At 42.2% G+C, this 24376-nt stretch overlaps 1 protein-coding gene across 4 annotated transcripts in view; it reads left to right on the top strand.

Annotated features, from left to right (window-relative positions):
• The first annotated feature begins 254 nt into the window (after positions 1-254).
• MACROH2A1 (macroH2A.1 histone) overlaps positions 255-24376 on the top strand; it is a 217957-nt gene continuing 193835 nt past the window's right edge. For all 4 annotated transcript variants that reach the window (XM_085617997.1, XM_085617995.1, XM_085617996.1 and 1 more), the window contains exons 1-2: positions 255-389; positions 21423-21543. The gene's annotated coding sequence lies outside the window, so the exon portion shown is untranslated. The remainder of the gene's footprint in view (positions 390-21422; positions 21544-24376) is intronic.

Genomic DNA, 24376 nt, shown 5'->3' with positions numbered 1-24376 from the left:
CGGCGATGTGGGGGCAAAAGTGTTTCTTAGGTACTTTTCGGCACGAGGCCCCGCCCCCTCCTCACACGGTGAGATTTTGGCTCCGGTCGACAGGTCTGCCTACGGACTTGGAAGAACAAAATTGAACTGGTTAAGAAAGCCATGAAATATCTCGTGTCAGTCAAGCGCCTGTTTACGTTTACATTCACCAAGACAGGACACACGGACAATGCTTCCTGCTAATCAAGCGTAGTTCTTCACGCCTTTTCTTGACCAGCTGCCAAAGTAGAGGCGGGAGGGGATGTGACGATTTTCGCTAAGGATTGTGGGATGACAGACTCAACCTAGTCGTTCCAGTTCATACGAGGGCAGAGAAGAAAGACAGTAGACATATTGATGTTAGCTGCACTGTAAGTGACTGGCATGCGCGTTGTGTTACTCCGTGGGGTTCACAGTTCACTTGAGCGCATTTTTGGTGCATATAATTTTTTTCCAAGTAGGTTTTTAAAGGGCTTAGACTGCGTTGCTTAATTTGTAGTAATTGCTGAGTGGTATGTTTTAAAGCCGGTTGAATCGTTTTGGGATTCGTGCAGGTTAAATCTACCTGTCATCTGATTGTACAAAAAGCACAATGAAATTACAAATATTTTTTGGGTTGGAAAGGCGTCTTTTTCTTAAAGCGGACTCGCCTTAGAATTAGACGCAGGTTAGAGCTGCCGATGAAGGGTGGTGGGCGTTTCCTGTGCATGTCCTTACATGCTGCAGAGTGCCTCTATACTGGGCAAAGTTCAAGGCTGCAAATAGGGTGTGTGTGAATGAATAATCGTGGCGCTTTTTCTCTTTCTGCTGGTTTAAAAAATAGAAGTACGATAACATACCAAATGCTTTAGGTGTTTGATGAGTGTATTTAATCAAGAAATTACGTGTTATTTAACAATTTGTACTGTAGCATCATTGCCTACTAGTTTCTCTGCTCAGCAGAACATTAAAGTGTCGATCTACAATATAGAACATTGTTTGGTCATGCAGCCTTGACTGAAGGTGCTTTTTAAATAAACTTGTTTGTGAGCTAACCCATGTTGGTATAAATTATTCATTTCATTTGTTGCCAAATAATATTGAAGTGTGTTCTATGCTTCCGATGCAGACCTGGTTCCTTTTAGCAGTTATATACAGACTTCTTGATAGGAATCTGTCACCAATGGGTATAATTTTTTTTTTCCGAACGGCCGTTCTTGTACCCTCAATTTTAGACTTGCTGCTCAGGGGTAATTGTGAAATATCCAAGAAACAGGTGACCGGGAAATGTTATCCATCTCCTGTAATTAGCGATTGGTGGTAATTACATCAATATTTGCCAGCTGTGTGCTATACCAACAATGCACTGGTGTACACAGCACGGTAGCAGTGACCTTATTTAGGATGTATCTAATTTTTTTCCAGGAAACATGCAGATTGAAAATGGGTGTTTTTCGCCAGTGTGTAGTCGGGCTGATATATTTGGGTTCCGAGCCCTTGAAAGAGAGAGATAAACTTCTCTCTCAGTAATTCCGGTATTTGATCTTTTTGTTTGAGTCTATACTGATACATATTGTGGAAAAGAGTAGGGAAGTTAAACAAACCGTTTCAATCGTGCCATATCCCACAACTTCACTTAATTTCAACACTTAGGAATAATATCCTTTCAAGCCTCTTTTGATATCGCTGCATTTTTGGAGACATTCGCCCCATGATCACCGACACTGATAAATGTTCATGCTACCTTTTCTTGGTTCCCCTTTAGTCTCCTGGAGCTAAGTTTAATGTATGCCCTTCCACTGTTGACCCTGCTAATTGGAACGGTATCCTAGACACATTAACGTGCTACTTTGTATTATTGATGGATATTATTTGCCATTTGAATGCACATTTGTCATTAATTAGTTGGGTTATATAAATGGAAAGAACTGAAATACAAACTTTCAAAGAGAAGAAACAGGTTTTAAGACTTTTTACAAATCTAAAATTACATTGAGACCGTCTGTCATCAAGAAGGTTGCCCCAGTGAGTAAAAGTTGACATTGTTTAAAAATGTCCTTCTTTTTCCACACTCTTAAAAATAGAAAGCAGAATACATCTACTCTCGCACAGGCCTTGAAAAATCATAAACATTTTTCCAGACCTGCATATCTAGTGACTTGAATAATCCGCGCAACCTAACTGTAAAGTGCTTGACTCGTGCGCTGGTCTCAAATTGTGTGATCCTAGGCAAATATTTTATTTCGCAGAGTCACATTTTTTGTTCATTATCATATATGAGAGTACCTTCAAATATGTCAGTTCAGCATATACAAAAACTATTTTGTTTAATTTAATAGACTAAACTTTTGCTCCATCTAATACAAATCTAGCCCACTCATATAGGGTACACATGACTCCTGATTTGCCTCTTAGCTCATTAATAGCATTGTCATGATGGAATGTTTCTCAGTTCATGTTTAAAATCTCTAACTTCTAGTAAATATATTACCAAAGCATTATGTGCTTGAACACTGTCATTTATAGACAGCACAGTTTCCTTTGAAATGGCCACAAATGTTCCCACTGACATGCAGTTTTACTGATATGATATAGTGTACAAACGGTAATGTGTGGAAATCGTGGTTAAACAAATATTTATTATTTACCTAGTAAAGAATTAAAATCATTGTTTCCCTCACACTTCTGAATTACATTAAAAATATGATTTTGTAACTGCTGATATATTTTGAAAATTCCTACAGTTAATATGCAAGATATTTGAATGTGTTTTTTAAAAAAAATGACATCCTACAGCCTTTAATTTCACAGTCCCTGTACGTCTGCATGATTGTAAGACAGTTCAATTTATAAAATCCTTTAACTTTGCAGTGAGAGAACAAAAAGTAAACACAAATTTCGAGGATGAAATAAGCAGCAATTTGTTAGAAAATGTAAACTGACATTTGATCCTTGTCTTTGACGGCACGAGAATTGTGACAAGATGAAAGCAAGATTTAAAGGCATCCTTATAGCTCATTCACTTTCTGAATGAACAGAAAACCTGTTGTTGCCAGCTCAAGTTCTCGTGCCAGAAGGAGGCCAATAGGTCCTAAAACTGGCTTGCCTTATAATTTCTGACTATCACAAGAGTATGAGTAGATTTTTCAAGGCTTGTTGTAGAATGTGAAGTGTGACTTGGCAGATGGTGTAGGCATTTTGGGATTGGATATCTCATGTTCTTGTTTCTTGGGGCTTGAATTTACAAGTCACTAATGTAGCAAAATCTTATCTGGGTAGATGTCTCATTACCTCAGCAATAATGTTGCATCTTTATTTCACACCCTTGGCAGCGGGTGTAATTAGAATGCTTTTAGATCAATAGTCTCAATATAGTGAACAGCAGGATCAGTGTCTCTATAAGAAAATATCAGGAACGAAAAGAGGGTCTCTATCACTTCAGTAGGGGAAACACTGAATTGTGACACCTCAATTGGACACCATGGGGTTGCTCCAGCCAGCAGATCCCCATGTAAATTTCAGTGTCTGATGGGGGGTCCTTTGTTGATTTGATGTACTGCGATTGCTTATCTTGTCGATGACTTTGCTACGGTAGTGCATTCCCTGCAGTTTACACTTTGCATGGAAAATAAAATACATTCCAAAGAAAAACTCAAGTCAACAAGGAGTTGATGCCATTCAACCTGCATCAGCTGTCATAGCGTGTTCCCATATTCTATGTAATAGCATGGTTTATTTCTCCATGGCAAAGTCTAATCAGTCTTGGCATGCATGATTTCAACCAGCCCTAATTATGAACCTTGATTGAATCTTCGTGCCACTGCCCACTCCTGTCCCACTTCGAATCTGTAACTGTAATGTTTGTAGATATCACAAAATTCATGTTTGTTATACAAGAAGTAGGCATATTCACTGCAAGGGTTGCCACCCTGACCCTATTCGTTGTACCACCTAACCCAGGTCATAAATACTTGATTACATAAGCACATACATTCTCTCACATTTTGAGCCAAAAAATGGAATGCAGATCCAGAGGTCATTCCCATCTACTGGCCTTATATCCGGTCCACAGTGTAAGGGGGGGACCATTAAAATGGTGGTTCATCTGAGCTTAAATTACATTACCGTTCAGAGTTTCAGCAATGTCCCCAGAAAAATTACCCCAGTAAACATTGGGGAACCTCTTGCTGCCATCCTTTGTCACCCTCTGCTCCGGGTGCCTCACATATCGAAGTTTGATAATGTTTCACCTGCACAGCTATTCATGAGCTCCCTCAGTTAGGTGTTCCATCCCTACTACACTGCCCTGCGAATGGATGTGCACCCTACCCCTTGGGCAAATATCAATTCTTAAGCATAGCAAAATCAGAATGAGTGGGAGTCAGATCACTTTGCCTACATGGCTCTTCCCACTGGAGTTCACTATTACAACATATGAGATGGAACGCACGTCCTGAAGAATCGCATAGCACCAAAGGCACATCTTTTCCACACTACCTCTGTTTCAAACGGGATCTAATTATCTGGTGCCCAGTGTATGCAAGGCACCCGCCATGCGTGTATATTGATACTTCCATCCTCAACTGAAAAGGTTAAGGCTTGATCGCCAGCCTACACACAAACTAGTATGTACAATCTTGCCTAAGTAACTGCCTATGCAATTCAATTGCTTCTCCAATGCAACTTTCATTTAAACTACACGGAGATAAACTAGCAAGACCGGTCAAGCGGACCTCGTGTTTATCAAGCCAGAAATGCATTGCTGGCTTCATGGCAAAGCAGATGATTGTTTGCAAGTAAGTTCTCTTTTACTTTTTCTTGTTCTCTTTAAGTGTTGTGCTATGTATTATAAAACAGCAGCAATGTAGACAGCTAAAACAATATGCTTGAGAAAATATAATATGAATTTCAGTAAACACGTCTCTTTCTGGAAGTTATGTATGTTTTCATTAAGGGTCTTCAAACATAAAAACAATGTTATTTTATTGCATACAATTTATCGTTCAGCGACCTTACAAGGGCTGTTTCATATACATTTTAAGCCAGAATGATTTATTTAAACCCCCCCAATGTAGGAGCTTTGCATGGACATTCATATCCCTTCACCACGTCAGTTATAAGGATACGAAGAAAGATGATCTGCTGGTTGATTAATTTTATATAATAGTCACGTTTATCTTTTCTGTGAACATACAACGAAACTGTGCGAATGTTGTAAGTATAGTTCGTAGGATGGTGACAAAACCACGTTTTGAGACGTAAACGGTCGGGTTTGCAGTGTCACCAATTAGTCTTCCATCTTAGGCCTGCACGGCACTGTTGTTTGCTTGTTGCTCAGCAGCAGGGTGTGGAGAGCAGGTGTTTACCTTTGTAATCCCAACGCTTTTCATTCCTAACGGAGCTTCGGAGGGGTCTTCTAATTAGAGGGTTGACACCTGAGGTACTTTTGTTCGGCAAACATGTTAGCAGGTGCATGACCAAAAGCTGAAAGAAAAGTGGTAACCATGTATGTGTTTTCACCGGGTATAAACTTCAATATGAGAGCTTTAATATTTTGTAACCATTAAAATCCGAGCTATTCTGATAGATTGCCTGTTAGAGAGGCCAAGGAGTTAGGCGCAAACCATTACAACGCGTTATCTAGATTTGCGTTGAGGCCAAGGATATGTAGTTTGCTCGTTGTATACATATGAGAATTAGTATAGGACCAAGAGTGCACAAATATGATTTCTTTTTCCACAGGTTGCTTCCAAAGGCATATTCTAGACTACGAGCGACAAGAGTGAAGCCTGAGTGTTTTGGTACCCCAATGTGGAAGGAAAATAAACTTTCCGATAATTAGTACTGCGTAATGTTGTGTCACATATTGGCTTTCACTGTCTCCACCTTATAACCATGAACAGGCAAATTAATCGCTGAATGCTGGTGTCATAAGACACCCATGTATACATCATATCCGTCTCCCTGTCCTTGCAACTCCTTCTTTGAAATATAGTTAAAGTAATGCAAGGTCTTTTTCCATATTCCCACACCTCCATTAGTTTAATCCATCACAATCCCATCCAAATTAAGAAAAGTATGCCTGGTCTCTTGCCACTTCCCTGCTCCCTCCCCAGGGATTTAAGTGGGATGAAGAAACTGAAGGGTCCCTCAAAGGGGTGTAACCGATGTAATTATGGGCATGGCTTAAAAACACATTCTAAAAATCTGTGTTTAGCCTAGTGTACCGCCCGACTGGTATTTTGCTGCTTCTGTCATTGCAACCAGATATATAATACAACAAGTAACATTACACCTACAACAAGTCAGGGCTTTTGGCTTTGTCAATGGCTGTTAGTTGCATAAGTTTAAAAAAGCAACAGCTATGGCTTCGTTGTATATAATATTGAAAATGCTTCAGTTCTAAAATGATGAGACTGAAAGAACTATAAGACAGTAAAGGGTGGTACTGTTGCAGAGTTATTTTTTTTTTTTTTAAATCACCAAGGGAGAGGAGTTGGCCTAACGGCTAGGGCGGTCGACCTCGAATCTGGGGAACTGGGTGTGAGTCTCGGCAATGACGCTGAACATCCTGTGATTCTGGGCAAATCACTTAATCTCCCCGTGCCTAACAAAAATGAATGTGTCCTCATGTAATGGAACTGGTGCTATGTAAAGTGCTCTGATACCCGATTCGGGTCAAGTTTATGCTATATAAAAGTCCGTAAAAAAAAAAAGTGATTACAAAAATGGATAGCCCGATACGGACACGTTTCGGCACCTACCTTTTAGAACTGCAGGTGCTGAGCACTGTCAGGACCCGGCCCACTTAAAGCCCTGTCCCTCCCCAAACGCTGAGAGCAGTCACCATGCTATTCAACGTCACTATCCAGTGACTGAGCTGTTGCAAAGCGTAAGCGCACTACCTTGATTCCCTCTTGTGTTCATAGTCTCTAGTGGAATTGGGAAAGGCAGAAGCAGATGAAACAGTAGCACCTGCTCTGTCCCCCTTTCCTTGAGATCTTTGTTGTTGATTCCATGGGAATAAAGTCAAGGTGAGGTGACGTGGTTCAGTATCTGCCTTCCTTTTTACTTCTTGCATATTTTGAGTGGACTGGAGGTGAGGAGAAGATGCTGAGAGTGCAGTAACAATCTTGTCCTATTTCCTTCAATATATTTTAGACCCAGAAAGGCAGGCGAAGCTAGCAGTGCATATGATAACCTAATTTTGTCACCAGTACAGATGCCACAGCAGTTAACTGGTCCCAAACTGTTCTGCATAATGGCTTCCTATGTAAAATATGTAGAGTTACAGGTTACAAAAGCAAGCAGACAACTCTATCTCGTACTGAATGTGTTGTTTTGTTTCTCGTCTGGTCAGCCAGACTTTAGCAATGGACTGTGGAGGGCACTCTTTGTGTGCACTTGCATGTGTGGGATTTAACATTGGAGACCTTGCCACTTACAACAATATGGCCTCTCTTCACTGATGACTTCCCCCCTCTTCACTGATGACTTCCCCCGTCACAGTTGCGTCATCAACGCATTAAAAACTCAGTGTCCCAAGTCTTACTTTACTAGGTACATGATAAAATGGCGTTGAATCAGCTTCTGTTTCCCGAGTGGTACAATACTACCTTTTTTCTTTTGTGAAATAATTTATTTACATTTTGTTTGCAGAGAGCCTGTATTGTAACAAGTGAATAAGGGGAATAAACTGGAGAGACCAGTTAAGTTAGTTTACACCTGTATGTTAAAATAGATATCTCATGTTTGCAAATAGAGTTTTCTCTGTATATGATCTGACCTTTTGTATTTAGTTACATTCATAAATTCTTTAGAAGTGTTAAGATAGGAAATTACTCTTATTTCATATTGAGTTGTAAATCGGTTATTCTCAGTCTACCGTATGCATGACCGTGTAAAGCAGGCTTAATAGTTGTCAAGAGATGTGTGTTGTTGACTGATATTTTCCCATGTAAGCGAGTCTGTAAATGTTCAGTGGAGCATACTCTCCAATTCAAAGTCAAACAGTTTATTAGAGATAATAAAAACAACTAATTATTTGAATGGAAAAGCTTTCAGCAAGTCTCATCTATTACTTTTCTTGGCCATGCATTCATTGTAAATTGTAGAAGTGAAAGAGAATGCTCCAAATGAGTATAACATGATGGTTTGTAAGCAGGCAAAGGCATGCACACTAAAGCAACTGTGACTTGAGACCAGAGTGAAAATTGATCCCAGATCTAGCATAATTGTTCAAATTAGTACAGACTGCGGAAGAGTGGGTCATGGCAACCCTGCCCCCAATGGTCTGTTGTGTCTCCACTTTCCCTCATGCCTGCTCGGCATGGTCAGAACGCTACCCTTGCATCCCTCTCCCCTGCCCTCCTTTGTCTGTGTGCATGCTGCTACTGCCCTTCCCCTTTGCCCAGCATGGTCAGCTCTCTGCCCCAGTCCCCGATGTCCGTATGAGTCGCCCTGCCCCCTTCCTTTTGCTTTCCATTGTCCATTCTGCTGCGACTGCCCTCACGCCTGCACTGTGTGCCCTCATGCCTGCACAATGTGCTGCCCCTACCCTGGCCGCCTGCCCTACATGGTCAGCTTTCTGCCCCTGTCACCTCCCTCATTCCCTCCGTTGTCCCAGTCTGTGCTCCTACTCCATCCCTTCTATCTTCCATGGTTTGTGATGCCACAGCCTCTATGTCCTGTCCTGCATGGTTGGCTTGCTGCCCTTGCCCCCTCCCCTCTGCTATCCTGGGTCCGTTGTGCTGTCACTGCCTTTCCTGCCTGTCCAGCCTGGTCAGCTGGCTGCCTCTGATCCTGCTCCCTCACCTGTGCACTCTGTTGTCTGAGTCCGTGCCCCTGCCCCTTCTCTTCCCACAGTGTACCAATGAACAACTAGAGAGTTTACATTTTGTATTTATGTCAAAAGTATGGCACACCTGAAGTCATCTTGATGTTTTCAAAACTGAAAACTAAATAATTTCCTTTAGAAATGAAGGAAATGAGGATTTTTTTTTTAAAGTTATAGAAATTATGGTTAGTGCTCTATAATGTTAAAACGGGGATACATTTTCTCAATTCTGAGATCGCGATAGGGCTTTTAAACTAGTTGCTATCTTCTTTTTATCCAATTGACCACTTGGTTATTTGTTGCCCAAATTAATTAAACATTTTGCCCACTTATATTATTGGGCTGCATTTGGGTGATATTCGGGCTGCAGACTGCTCTCAACTTTGGAGAAACCAGATGGATCATCTTACCACTTTCAGTCCAGAGATCACAGATTAGAAATTAGTACTACTAATTGTTAGCCCTTCCCCGTGTAGACCAGTAGTGCAGTGTGACAGACAACAATAGCGTCTTTACTAATTGAAGGATCAAGTGCAAATCATTTTTAACAAGTTTAGCCCGTTGATGCACTCTCTATTCAGAGTAACATTGCTTATTAATTGGTGCTGAAAAAAGCACACAATATGGGGCAAACTAAGGGTCTGCAACATATTGACCAAATCAAACGGTTTAATTATTCATCTGATTTTTGACCATACCCATCAGGGGACAGGAACAAAGCTATTGGTCCACCTGAGAAGTATTTTTCTTATTTTCGTACCTTCATATAAATCAAGAAGTGGACATTTTTCCTCTTCTCCTTTTTCCTACAACCCTACACTGACACTGTCCGTCCATCATAGCAACTCCCACAAACTGAACACCTCAAGAGGTCCCGTCTGGCTGGTTGGTAGCCCATACTAAAGAACATGTGGAGTAGCCCTGTGGTGAAGCATGTCACCAAGGCTGGTGGGTAAGGGCTTTCGTCCTTAAAAGCAGAAGTTCTGGAGTGATCATTTAGGTGATCACCATTTGGTTCACGGGATATACTGAGTTATTTCTGTGAATCAGGCAGCTATAGCACCTGTCTCCTGTGTTACGTCTCACAAACTTAAATATTTATATGATTTGTTTGCCTTTCATTTGACTTTAAAAAAATATTATTTTGAAACAAAAATTAGGAGACCCAGCCGCCCACAAAAATTTACAAGCACGTAAAAATAATTAGGTAGCAGCATTGAATAGAACTGCACAGAATGACTTCACATATCAAAAGAAAAAAACAAGTCACACCAAGAGTGAATAAGGGAAAAATAGAAGTTAACACTACTGAAAACTCTTGCAGCAAATATGAGTGGAAAAAACCCAGGGGACCAGACTCCCTTACATGCAAATGTATAATTACTGCAGAGTACTAAGAAGCATCATCGGGGTCTATGCTGGCTATGCACTCATAGTAACCTTCTCAAATGCACCTTGCCCAGGAAGCATCATACCATTGAAACCATCCTCTTCATTACATAGAATTATGTCTCAAGCAGCATAAACTTGACCCCAGCAGCAGAACTAGGAAGTGTCTTATGCACCCAACTGAGGGAGATACAGTGCTTAGTAAGCAGAGGCGCCAAACCTCCAAAACCAATCCAGGTAGCAGAAGTTCTGGGGAACAGGCCCAGCAGTACCAATCTTGCATCACTAGTAAGCCGTATTCCAGTAATCTTAGTTAAATCGTCTAGTACTTTAGAACAAAACGCCAAAGTTGGCCTATCCATACCAAGTGGTAGAAACCAGGACCAGTGGTTGTATACCTTGGGCATCTGTACGATAATTGAGCATGACATTTAAGAAGTAGACCTGAATGATATAGCTTGTAGTTGAGATCTATACAATGGATTATTCTGAACCACACATTGATAGAGACGGACTTTTAATGTAAGCATAAATCAGCTGGCCACTTTTCAGAAGTTCCCAGTGTTGGAGATTAACATTTTCCATTCAGTAAACATATATCTTGGCCCCACGACAACTCCCTCAACCTCTAAACAGGCTTTCTAGGAGGTCCCTGGTGGACCCAGGGCCCAGTGAGGCTTTATAGAAGCTTTTAATCTAGCATAACTCATAACAATATTAGTGCAGCAGCCAGAGACTGTCTCGAAAACCTCCCTTGACTTTAGCAAATTGTGATCAAACATCAACAGTGCCTAAAGCTCCTTGGAAGCTGAACCTTGGTACCCCCACCCTGTCATAGAATATATCACCCCTCAGCAATTCGATCAGCAGTGATGCAGGGCTGTGGAAAACGGGCACATGCAAGCAACATGAGGTTACAGAGGGCTGGGAAATTGGAGGGGAGCAAGAGTAGAGTGTGTAAAGCATCAGGACTTCATTGGGTGCACTCCAGCAACATATAAGGTGGGTCACAGGAGACATGAACCCAAAGAAGCACCTGTCGCAATTGTGACGCCAGTTAATACTCTTTGGATTAGGACCTTTTATTCTACCTGCCTACCACTGATTAGTTAGTGTGTCACAGGGTGTCCTAGGTTGCTATAAAGTGGAGATTTGCAGCTAGTAAAGAATGCAGAATATGGCATGCGCTGAGGGTCACAAAACATTACAAGCGTTTTGACACTATCAACATCTAAAGTAGACTGAGCTGAGTCGAGAACGAGCAAGGGAGACAAATCTGTCTGCCATCGTTCCCTTGAACACTTCCCTTCTATAGCTGTGGGAAACAAGAGCTAGTTATTTAAGATTGTCGGGGTCCCAGTGACATTGCATGCCAGCTTTAATATCGAGGTCCAAGGGAGAAAGATGTAACATCTCCAGATTTTTTTTCTAGTTAATCTAAGCCCTACTTCCTTTTCCGACAGGGTTAGTGTTGTATTCAACGACACAGGTAGCCATGTAGAGTTTTGTAGGTTTCTTTATTAATTTCATGTTGCAGGTATTAGATAAGTACATAATTAGTCACACCAACATTCCAATACATCTCTGACTCTGGCTGAGCAGCTAGGAGAAAGCTAGGCTGGGTAACCTGCATAAACATTATGAGGATAAAACATTATCCCCTTCCTTTTAAATGAAAAATGAAAGTATCGGAAAACATGGGAAGAACTATAAACAAGACAAGAAAATATACAGATAGAGAAAAGGTTCAAACTCATGGAAGCAAAACTAAATACAACTTCACAAGAGTAGGAACACTGCTTAACCTGTAGGAAAAGCAAAAATATTGACAAGCAAGAAAAAATCAATGACCAGCAATATCCCCATCCTTCCCAATAAACAATTTAAAAAATGTAGTAAAGGGTGGGCCACACCTCAAGACAAACATCCAAACCAAAACAGGCAAATAGGGTGAAACCAACACGTAAGGGACTAAACCCCAAAGATCAACCCAGAGTAGGTAGAGACGAAACACACGTGTACTACAAGGTGAACAACACAGAGTGTGTACACGTTGAGGCGCGGGGCGACTTATACACAACAGCAACACCTGAAGCGCAGGGCGACTTACACACAACAACAGTTCATGAGGCGCAGGGCGACTTACACAGAACAACATGTGAGGCGCAGGGCGACTTACACACAAGACAGAAACATGTGAGGTGCGGGGCAACTTACACACAAACCGACAAGACATGCAGCGCAAGGCGACTTACAAACACATCAGACCAAACGTGCAGGCCAAACGTGCAGCGCATGATGACTTACACACATTGATCACAACACAAAACCTCATATGTAACGTAACCACAACACACAGAGGTGGGGAACCACCCACCAAGACAAGAACCGCCCTCGTGTAAGGGAGTGTAATGTAAGGTGGAACGAACAAACATAACCATCCCTCATGTAAGGGAATGTAAAGTGACTACCACCCACTCTAAACCAAATGCCACCCAAGTGTAAAGAAGCATAAACTGTGACATCACAAAACTTTACAACTTTAAGTCCTGCAAACTCCATTCCTAAAACCGTAGTACAATTTTACCTGTAAAATACGCTGGTGTGCGACCTCTCACCCGAGTACTGCTAGCCTAGAAACTCCGTTGCGTAATGGAACCTAACCTTTGGGATTACCACCCGAGAAAAACTCCAAGAAGCATCCTTGTGACAGGATTAACTAAACACATTCTTTCTGAAATATCATTTTAACAACACTGTGAAGGAAAAGATGATCCACAATTCCTCTTGTGAGCAAAGTCTCACAAATACCCCACTGTTGTTCGACACTCACACAAGTAATATAGCACATAACAAGTTGATTTGAAAACACATGTCCCAAACCCACATGAAATTGATCATTAGTACTAGTGAGCACAGACTAACTAAATGACTAAAACACACTACACATTAAAATGTTCCATGCTTCTTGGCACTGTGCCATGACGTAGCCAACCGGTTTGAGGATTGTGGCACAGCTTTACTGGAAACAAATGTAAATAGGCTCAGCTTGTCAGCACTTCCATTACCATGCGTAAATAAAACGAAGTTCAGTTACCAGATTGAAGAAGATTGGTATCAGTGCCTCCAGTCCTAGGTATCCTCAGGAGCATTGACAAGATGAAAGCCCCTAGAATTTTGGAGCCAGAACTAGTTGTTGACACAGGAACCACCAAGCCGGAATGTTGGCCAGCGGAAGACACACCCGTAGCAGACACATGAAGACACCAAGATCCCATGACGACAATTCCTCCTCATGCTCCCCAAAACTCGTGGCTGACTCTTGATCATGGCGACTGGCCAACGATGTTCCACCACACGCATTTGTCCGCAAATTATTAGGAACCACCTGCCAACCCCAAGACGGCGGCAAGCTGTAGATGCCGCGCCGGATGGCTCACAGTGCGTTTTTGCTGCCGGACGTACCTCTTCATAGCCAGGCTGCATTAAAAGAACGACGTGGAGAAGGCAGACTCCTCACGAATACTCCTGGATGTCAAGAGGTTCCACATGACTCCCTCGGGTGTAGGTAAGCTTGCGCGCACTGTAACGGCTCGTAACATATTTTGAAAATGGTGCACATCGGTTAAACTGCCATTGAGACTACACACCTGAAGATCTGCACAAATTGTCATAAAATGGTTGTTGTTGCCCCGATTTACATCCAAAACCACCGGAAAACAAAACATCAGAACTCTGCAAGTGTGGTCCGCAGTGCAAACAGCAAAGACTTACTAATGACACTGGTAAAATGGTTGTTCGTATTGACCAGTAGTATGAAAACTAATGCACTACTCAGATGTAGTAATAGTTCTTGTCAAAATCCACTTGTACGTGTAGACTGCAAAGAGTGGCCCAATAACAAAAGAAATATGAATGTGCTCAGGATCACAATAACAAAAGAAATATGAATGTGCTCAGGATCACACAATTTGTGTCAGAAATATACTCGTACGTGAGCCAAATGAATCCACAGTAACCCGTTCCTTAGATACGTTGTGAATGTCAAGATCAAAGGCATGTAAGCACACTGTGCAGAAATCTCACCTCAAGTGCAGCCGTCCACATGCCCATGGTGCTTGAAAATGCCAAAGATGTACAACTTGTATGCTTCTAAACACCACCAAAACGTGAAAAACCATTTTGCTGTAGCACATACCCAAATTGAGATGAGGAAATGGTGATGCTCACACCACGTATGTCCTTGTATTAACGTCATATTTGGGTGTACAATGGAGCATGACCAGGCTGAGGCTGTCCGCTGACAATGACACTGGTGGGGCTGGCTTGCCTGTAGTTCCAAACTTGACTTCTTGTAGTTACTCTTGTTACCTGTATGTTGTGTATATGTAAGTATTGTTATTCCGTATGGCTTGGTATGTGTGATCGGTTTTGGAATATGAGTATGTCATGGTTGGAAGGTTATGGTGCGAGGGATCGAAAGCGGACAGGAGAAGAGGAGGATAGAGCAGGAGAGTGGAGTTTGTGTCCCTGGCACTCATATGTTCCTGTATTCCGTTATTGTATTAATAAATCCTTCTGAATATCCATCCGTCTACGTCCTTCACTACACTGTAGTTACTCTTGGTTTCTGTAGTTTCTTGGTTTCTTGTCCATTTGTAGACCGCTTTTAAATCTTGAAGTACGCTTGAGTCCAGGTCGTCGCCAAAATGTGTTGTATCCAATGACACAGGTAGCCTTGTAAGAGTTTTGTAGACTTCTTTATTAGTTCCATGTTGCAGGTAGTAGATAAGTACATTAGTCTTAAGCCAGATGAATACATGGCATCAGCCCTTACTCCAACCCCACCAGGAGGAGCCTGCCTGCTGCTCAGCCCATCTCCAACTGTCACCACTCATCCACACAGGCACCCAGGCATTCCATTCATCACAGTCACTCCATTCATCACAGTCACACCAACATTCCAATACCATCTCTCACTCTGGCTGAGCAGCTAGACTGGGTAACATGCATAAACATTATGAGGATATAACAGTTAAATACAATAAAACATAATCAGCTTGTGAGCATGCCAGCATGGTATGCCATAATGACCATAACAAACGTGTTATGCTTATAAATCATGGCCATTGGCTCAACTGTGAGAGGAAAAAGCAGGAAGAAGAAAGGGTACCCTAACTGTGTGCCTGAATAGATATGAATGACAAATGTATTTTGGCCTTTGGCCTGAACCCTGGTATTACGATCAATTTAAAGAAGGCTCGTCCAATGATATAAGGTTGGCACCAGCCCCCCCAAAAAACATAGCCAATCATCAAAGCTCACAACCAACAGTGCCTTTTCTGAATAAATAGTGGCCACAACCGAATTTTCATTTGAACTTCAGCCACTTGCCACATTAAGCACCAGTTGAATGTTGCATGTCCCGAAAAGTTTTGAAAGGAAGCACCTTTAATTATTAAGCTTTGAATGCTATAAACAAATATTTACCGTGTCTGTTTTTTTATTTGTAAGGCTATGCAGATCAACCTTCCACTGCTCCAATGACAAACCTGTGTGGCAATTACCTAGCCCTCTTGCCCAGAATAGCTTGCCAGTGCATACCTCAGAATGCCGGTGCCACATGTGGGTTACCCATTAACCTCCTCGATGGAAACCTAGACCCAGAAAGACCACAAGTAATTTAAGTGAATCTGTTTGATTTCGCCTTGAATGGTCAGAATGGCTTGAAGATTCAGGCAGTCTTATTGGTCACAGATGGAGCAATCAGATTGATTAAATGCCCCTCTGGAATCTTGGACTAACTTCCAGGCACAGGGCGCAGATTTGTTATCCTCTTTCTTTGTTTGAGTTTTTTTGTATGTGATCAATATACTTTTGTAGCGCACGTGTTTTTTACCATCACTGACACCAGACAGTCCAAAACATTTCCATTTTAATTACACAAACCGTGTTACTGCAAACAACAACAAAACATTAAACATAACATAATCCTTATAGCATTGTAATCACATTCCTGAGTTTCACAACCATAGTGGGATTCACATAATTGCCATATATCTCCAGATAGAGGTTCCAAGCCCCCTCGTGAAGGTGCTAACGGACATGTCAACATTGTCCAAATCTGTCTTTCTGTCTATCCATGACAGCTTTTCCACATTAAAAGTTATTATATCATACTAGCAATATTAGAGAGTGTTGTTCAGAGGAGGAGCTTCATTCTGTTGACCAACACATCTCCTGAACAAAGCATCCAATTATATACTCTCTTCTGTAGTCATTACTATTGCCCTTACCTGGCCCGAAGCCTCCATTCTCATGGCGGTACATTATCCGTCTTAGCTTTTAAAACAATGATCGTCTCATCCCTTTTTGATCACATTTACCCTCCCTCTGGACTGTCTGTGCAAGACAGTATGTCATCTTCAGCCTCTGTCCACTTCAACTGTTGGGTCATCCAAGTTCTAAGTGACGGAGAGTGATTAGCCTCCAAGACATAGCCAGCTGTTTGGCTAGTACCAGGCCAAAATTCTGTAGCACAACACCTTTGAGGAAATGACCGTAGCTCTTCCCCGTGGTCTCTTTAACCAGACCCTGTACCTTTTCACAGTAGAGTTTGAGATCTGGACAACTCCAGTACATAAGTACCAGGTCTGCATCTAGGACAACAATTCATCACCGCCTGAAAGATCTTCTTTAACCTTGTCAGGTATGCCCTGTGGAGTATTTTCAGCTGAATGAGCTAAAAGCAGTCATCTCTAGAAATTTAGGAAGGCTATTTAAGTATTTGGTATCACTGATTGTGGGTAAAGCATTGTCCATAATCTCTTTCTCACAACTCATTTAAAGGGGCGACATATGAGCTAGATTGTACAGTTAAATTTCAGTACAGCACTGTAATGGCTCACTTGGCAATGCCATTCATCAGTATGCTTTGTAACGTTGTAAATTAATTATATGTGTTGCATCAATGATCCAGATAGTAGAAACTGCCCCACTGATATCTGTGTGCTCTTTTGCAACCCTTCAGACCTGGTGACTCTGTGATCCACAAACATATCCCCCTGGGTGGATACTAGCCTCCTCCCAGCATGCCCATTTCTAGTGATGGTCCCCAACCTATTCATGCTAGGGTGCATCTATAAGGGAATCGCCAAAACACAAGCCACTATCGGAAGCAGACACCACTTCCAGCAGTTCTGAACAACCCCCAGGAATCTGAAATGTGTCCGATCCCCGTCTCTTCAATGCTGCACCTCTGTTAACAGATCCTCAGCACTTACCATGTATTTAACCTCTTCTGACTGGGAGTTGCTCACCCATCTAGTCACCCACTGAAGCTGTGTTGCAATATAATAATTTTCATAATCAGGCGCTGCCAGTACCCTTTATGTCCTTGATAGTTTCAGTTTACAAAGAGACTCCCTATTCTTGCCTCCTTGTCAAATCAGATCCTATAACATCCTATATATATATTTTTTTTTTAAGTATCTAGAGGGTATTTGGGGGACTGTGTCAAAAAAATGCTAGAGGTGGGGGCAGAATCAGCATTTTTGCAAGAGCTAGTCTCCCCATTTCTGACTTGGCAACTCAGTCCAGAACTGTACTGACTCCCTGGCAGCAGACAGTATTCTGCCACGATTCACCTCTATGGCATGGTTTATGGAAAATTTTAATCTCCAGGTAGCAGAAAGACCTCAGGCACCACTGTAACAGGAGGTCAGGGAAACTCCTTTCTAGTCTTGTCCATAAGTTGCTGAATGAATAAGCAGGATTTAAAGACATTTGTCTTCAATTCAGAGTACAACCCAAACCCCTCTATGTACTCAAGGATCACCAGCAGAACCTCAGCAGGACTCCTCAGTATATCAACATATTATGACAACAAATGTGTATTACCAGCAACAATACCCCTCAGTCACACTCATACCATCTAAATTTGGCTGCCATAGATTTCATGGCCAGCGCAAAAAGCAATATTGACAGGGGCATCCCTGTCTTGTAAACTCTCTCCACCAACCATGCCTCAGCTATTACCCTGCTATTTTATATCCTCGCCGTTGGTCTGGTGTAAAACAGTTTCACCCATTTAAAAAAAAAAAATCTTCCCCCAAGTCCCATGTCCTCTAGGACCAACTGCAGGAAGTTCCAACTCAAGGTATTGAATGACTTTTCCATGTCAACCGCTGCCACCGATGAATCCATTTCACCCAAAAGTGGATTTTCCACCAATTGACATAGCCTTCAGATATTATTATTCGGCATATTCCTCCCAGTGATGGATCCTGATTTATTGGGGTATGTGAGAACCGACAGGAGTGGAGATAGTTTGTTTGCTAACAGTCTGGCTAATATTTTATAGTCCAGATTTAACATGGATTAGGGGTGGTATGAATCAATTTCTAGGAATTTCTCCCTAGTTTCAATATGGTTATTATTATTGCCAGCCGCGGTCGGTAGTGGGAGTAACTGCAGGGCGGTGACGTGGGGAGGGGGAGGGGCAGGGTGGGGGGTAGTAAACTATGGATTACGGAGGTTTACAGGTAAGTTAACATATAAATTAATAAAACGAATTTCGTTGCGTGCACTGCATCCCCAAATGCGATGCTGTGCACGCAACGAAATTCGTTTTATTAATTTATATGTTAACTTACCTGTAAACCTCCGTAATCCATAGTTTACTACCCCCCACCCTGCCCCTCCCCCTCCCCACGTCACCGCCCTGCAGTTACTCCTACTACCGACCGCGGCTGATTATTGCTTCATTCATGTAGGGGCAGCACTCCCCTGTCTCTTGAGTCCTTTAACATCTCCAGCATTGGGCATCAGTATAGCCCCATAACTACTGTAAAATTCTTGTGGTGACCCATCACTGCCAGACGTCTTTCTCTTTCATGGCCCTTCAAGGCTGGCGTAGTTTCTGTTAGCCCTAACAGCACTTCTAGCAGGGCTCCCTGATCAGGGGAAATGTTATTAAGGTGTGCATTACATATATACCTTCTTTGACATTGAATAGAGGGTGTGTCGTAGCGTTCATACAGTCTGGAGTAATACTTAGGTAAGCTTCTTTAATGTCTAATTGAGTGTTCAACAGTGCATTGTCACCATTTCCTAAAATCGGCGGCCAGTAATTTTACCAGGGAGTGAGGGAGAAGGCCACGCACTTTACTTTACAAACACCTCACTCACACCCATAAACTTCACTCACACCCATTCATTCACACACACACCCCCATTCACAACACTCACTAACAAATAAAAATACATGAAAGCAGCAAAACAAAAAATATAAGCACATAAAACTTGCATCAACAGTAGCTGTCCGACAGGGAAGCCTTGGAGGTCCCACGAGAGTTGGGTCTGCTGCCTTGCCCATCCAATGAGGGAAGGCAGCAGTCCCAATCTTGTTACAGAGTGGGATGGGATCACAGAGACGGATGACCCCACCCCACTGCGTGACTAGGTATCACTGATTGAGGTTTGGCCCTAGACACTTCAGGGCTTATAACTGAAGCACCCAGATCCAAGTCAATCGGTGACGCTTCCCTTCGTCACAAGGGGGATGGCCTCGAGGCACTTTTGCCAGGCTGAGGAGGTCATGCCCACAGGGCTGAGAAATCCTCAGTCTGTCAAAGTTCAGCTCAGGCAGCCAGGAGCCTGCACATTTAGCGCACGTCTAGATACTCTCCTGGCCTGGAAAAAGGTGGTGGAGGGGTGTGGCCTTCCTACCCATACATATGGTCCACTGCTGGTTCCTAATGCAGTATTCAAGGTGAGTGCCCTCTCTGAACTAGTGAACTAGGCAAGCATTTTCTCACTTTATCACTGTCACTATGTTTCCTGGCTTTATAAGCTTTATAATTATGAAGCCCTTACCTATCCACTAGTTCTGTATGTTGTTGAGTTAACAATTGGTCATAGCCTCTATTATCAAAATAGAGACCTTGAACGCTTCCCATACGTGCTCAGATCCGCTAGTCAACCGTTCGTTCTCTATGAAATACTGTAAGATTGCAGTATGGAGAGAGTATCAAAGGTACGTCGCGGAGTTTTGCACGCTGCACGCTGCAATCAACATGCTGGTATTTGAACAACATATGCATCCCACTCTATTCCTAATTTTAGGGGACAGTGGTCTTCAAAATCTATTCTGAGGCCAACACTGAATTCCACTTCCACACATCAAAGAGAAACAGATTGATTCTCGTTTGCAGCATATGAACGTGTGAATAGTGAGAGTATTCCCTAACAGCTGGGTACAGCTTCCACCAAGCGTCCGCCAATCCCCATTTAGTGCACTGTCACATGAATCTAATTGCTGCCTATGTCTTCTTCAGTGGTGGTAGTGACCAGTCTAGTTCAGTATTAAGAACATAGTTAAAATTCTCTTCACCACAACGTATCACACTCTGGACTTTGAGCTACCGCCTCAGCCACTATATCCAGAAAATTGTGCTTTGCGAAATTCGGCACATAAACATTTACCTGTCACAGAGGCACCCATCTAATGTTCCTTCTAAAATAGTGTATCTGTCCTCCTTGTCACTAATGTGTTCAAACAGCTGAAATGAAACCTCTGGTGCTAACCAAATAAGTATGCTGGGCATGAATTTCAACCCCCCCCCCCCAATAGCCGCTGCCAAGGCTATCGAGACTTAAACTCCATTCAATAGCCCACTAACATCTCCACATAGGTGCTGCCTTATGATGCACAAAATTTAAAAAATCAGCTTCCCCAACTATCTCCTTCTAGGAGCCAGTGACACCTTGGATGCAACCACTATTAACCACGAACAGATCAAACAAAATAATTTGTACCTCCTAGTCAGTGAACCAGGTATTGGTGAGGGGTGCGGCCTACTTCACAATAATATCTCTGGCACCTCCCCATTCATCTGCATGGGTAACTCTAGGACATGACAATCAATTCTCCACCTATGGTCCCTCCCTACCTGCCGCAACCTTCTCTTTAACAATCCTTTACATATTACAGCTTAACATACCAGGGGTCATACAGAGTGTGGCCATGTCAACCTACATGTACATTAAGTAAATTTCATAATCTCAACACTGATGTTAAGAACCCATCACATTTTGGATAACCGCTGAGACAGTTTAGATCATGGTAGAACCACATCTGAGGTCCTCCGATTCACTATTGGCATGTCCAGTTTCTCAGTACGCTCTTCCTCTTTTTCAGACCCCCGAAAATCACTGCTGATACACCATCACAGACAGCAGGAGGAGATATTTCCATATCCAGCCAGCCTTACGTCAGCAAAGCGTCTTCGCTAGTAGCTGTGATCTTCACCGGACACCAGGTAGGAACTTAAGTAATTTGAGCAGGTCTTCCTTTGAACAACAGTCCATATGCTTTCCTAATAGCACAGCTGATGGGTTCTCTTTGGGGTCCTCTTGTGGTAGTTTTGGTTTGTTTTCCTAAAAACATTTGTAATTACTAGAAGCTGTGTGATAAACTTCACCGCAATCTGTTGCTGATGGTGCTTGGTTCATGATGTAACTAGCACAAAGGTCTGTGTTTAAGTGAGTTATCTGCTCATACACGAACATGTATCAAAACAAGATTAATGTTACTTGTTTTCTTTGGTTACTATAAGCATCAACAAAATTTCATCAAACTTGTAAGGCTTCACCTATATCCCAACCACTGGATATCTTGTAGCTGGTGAGGACTTGCTGATTTTATAACACACACATGTATGACAATTCCTTGTGCTAATGCATATAGATCCAGAGGAACCCGATAGCAGATCTGTCACAGTAGAGAAGGTGGGCTTTGACTCCCACTCAACCCCCCCCCCCCCCCCCCCCCCCATCAACAACAACCAAATGTGGACATTTGAGTGTGATGTAGTTCAAGAGCAGGGGCACCTCAATCACTCTTTTTAAAATCTTTTAAATGGGCAGAGATTTAAAATTAAGTTGGGAACTATCAATGGCTAGTTTTATTTTTTTATTATAGTTCACAAAAGTGCATTGTCCCCAATACTACTTCCATTAATTTGTTGTTTTCTAACTTGATCTTACTAGGTTTTTATTTTTAGGACTTAGAACAAAATGATTAATGTTGTCCAAAATCACGTAGGTCAGAAATTCTATCCTACATAATAAGTTCTCACATCTGTCAAGCTATGCAAGATGTTCCCTGCATATCTTAGTAATGCCCATATGATAATTTGCTGGCTTATCGGTGGCAATGGGATGGCCAGGCTCCCAGAAAACTATGGGATGGTGTTCTGTCCCTCCTGGAGGGGACAGGAATATATAGTTTTGTTCCTGGTTTTCTGCGTTGCACGGAAGCTGTCTCATGACAATACATTGCTTATGTGCAGGTGCATGGTAACCCATTGCTTATCGAGCGCATGTAGTAACACGCTCCCTGGGTTGGTTCACTTACTAATAAAAATATAAAATAGATCTTAGCACAAATATGAACATGAAAAAGGCCATGAATTTCATGCTATAAAGGATGGCGTTATGGTGGGTGCAGAAAAGAAAGGAACTGAAGTGAAGAGCGAATATGGCATACCTGGGTTTTGGACTATTAAGTGGAAATGTTTGGAAGTGAGCAAGGGCGTTGGAACAAGCAATGGCCATGTAAGGAAAAGATGTAAGTATTAGAACATTGTGATATGAAAGTTGCAAAATAGGCAGATTTTGATAATTTAATAAGTTAATTCTCCTACAACATAAGATCTGTTGGGCAGGACTGATGGAGAAAAGTCATATAAGTCGTATATAGATGACTTTGGTGGGATCAATAGTAGCATATGGCAGAGCAGACCAAGATAATGGCTAGATGTAATCTCTACAGATCTGTCCTGGAATCAAGAGTCAAATTGGGGTCCATGGTGCTCCTTAGTTCTGGTTGTGGGGATTAAATGATCCTGAATGGGTGCCAGAAATTAAAAAGATGGGAGATTAGATGTGCTTTCTTTGTTCAGAAGCTGTTTCCTCATCCCTTCACTTTGTTTTAGGCAAAGGCACTTGCTCTTTCTTCAATGATTTGATGACAGATTGGCAAGTTGTAATATTGTGAGTTGGTGAATAGATAGACTTCTTAGTAGTCTGATGTGTTTTCTGCTTAAGTTTGGTAGAGGAGGTTGTAGGTTTGATACTCTCCACAAGGGGCGTAAATAGATGTGCAAAAGCAATGATGATCAGACTTGTGTCTGTATTTCAATTCTTTTTAGGTCGAGCCTAGCGCAGTGCGCATGCGTTGCTCAAGGAAAACGACCTCTTGGAATCACTCTGGACTTTTCACACGCTCGTGAATTTTTTTTTTTTTAAACATTTTTTCTTTTGAGCTTTGTGTGCATCTTTGTAAAGAGACCGCACGCAATTGGGCAAAGACGAGTGCATGTCCCACCTTTTCCCACGAAATGTATCCGCCCATGGCCTACGGCTTGCGGTTACGAGCAGCGGCGCGCAGTGTGAAATCTTTCATGTGTCAGATTTCATGCGCATGCGCACCACTGCATTCCAGTTGAACCAAGAGCTGAACTCGCTTTATGGAAACAAGAGAGCTCAGAGACCGAGATGGTAGAAAACTTCAAAGCTGGTAATGCACGCCTCCACCAGCGCACCGCACCCTCCCTGGTTCGAATTTGAGAGAATCAGAAACAATACAATTAATTTAATGTATCTTTTTTTCTGTGGCACTCGTCCAAGTTTTTTTTTTAAAGAAGAAATACGTCCGCACATTTGGTGGCGGGGCCCTGCAGACATTTTGGGAGTGGGTGTTGAGCTGCTGGGCCTGGCTTCGGAAGACCACGCTAGAATTCCAGCTTGACCCCTTCCACGCACATATGATTAGCATGTGAATTTATTTGCTCGCCGAACAGGGCTCGGAGTACAACTCCATGTGTAAATATTTAGAGACTCCCTGCCAACACTGGCCTTTCTGCGATGGGAACCAGGAGGAGTCCTAACGTGTAAGTATTAATGTCTTTGTTTCACGTCTGCTTTTAGGCCCCCAAGACAACTTTAGAAGAAAAAAACGTTGTGGTTTTGAAAGACATGTTGCTGGGTGGCAATATGTTCAAAAAAAATTTCAACTGGTGGGAAATGCCAGACATTAATAGCACCGTTTGACGAACGTAAAATGTATATAACACGCAATGATTGCACTCC

This window comes from Triturus cristatus, chromosome 7, assembly GCF_964204655.1.
Source record: "Triturus cristatus chromosome 7, aTriCri1.1, whole genome shotgun sequence".
In the NCBI taxonomy this organism is placed as follows: Eukaryota; Metazoa; Chordata; class Amphibia; order Caudata; family Salamandridae; genus Triturus; species Triturus cristatus.
This window is presented reverse-complemented; position numbering and strand designations above follow the sequence as displayed.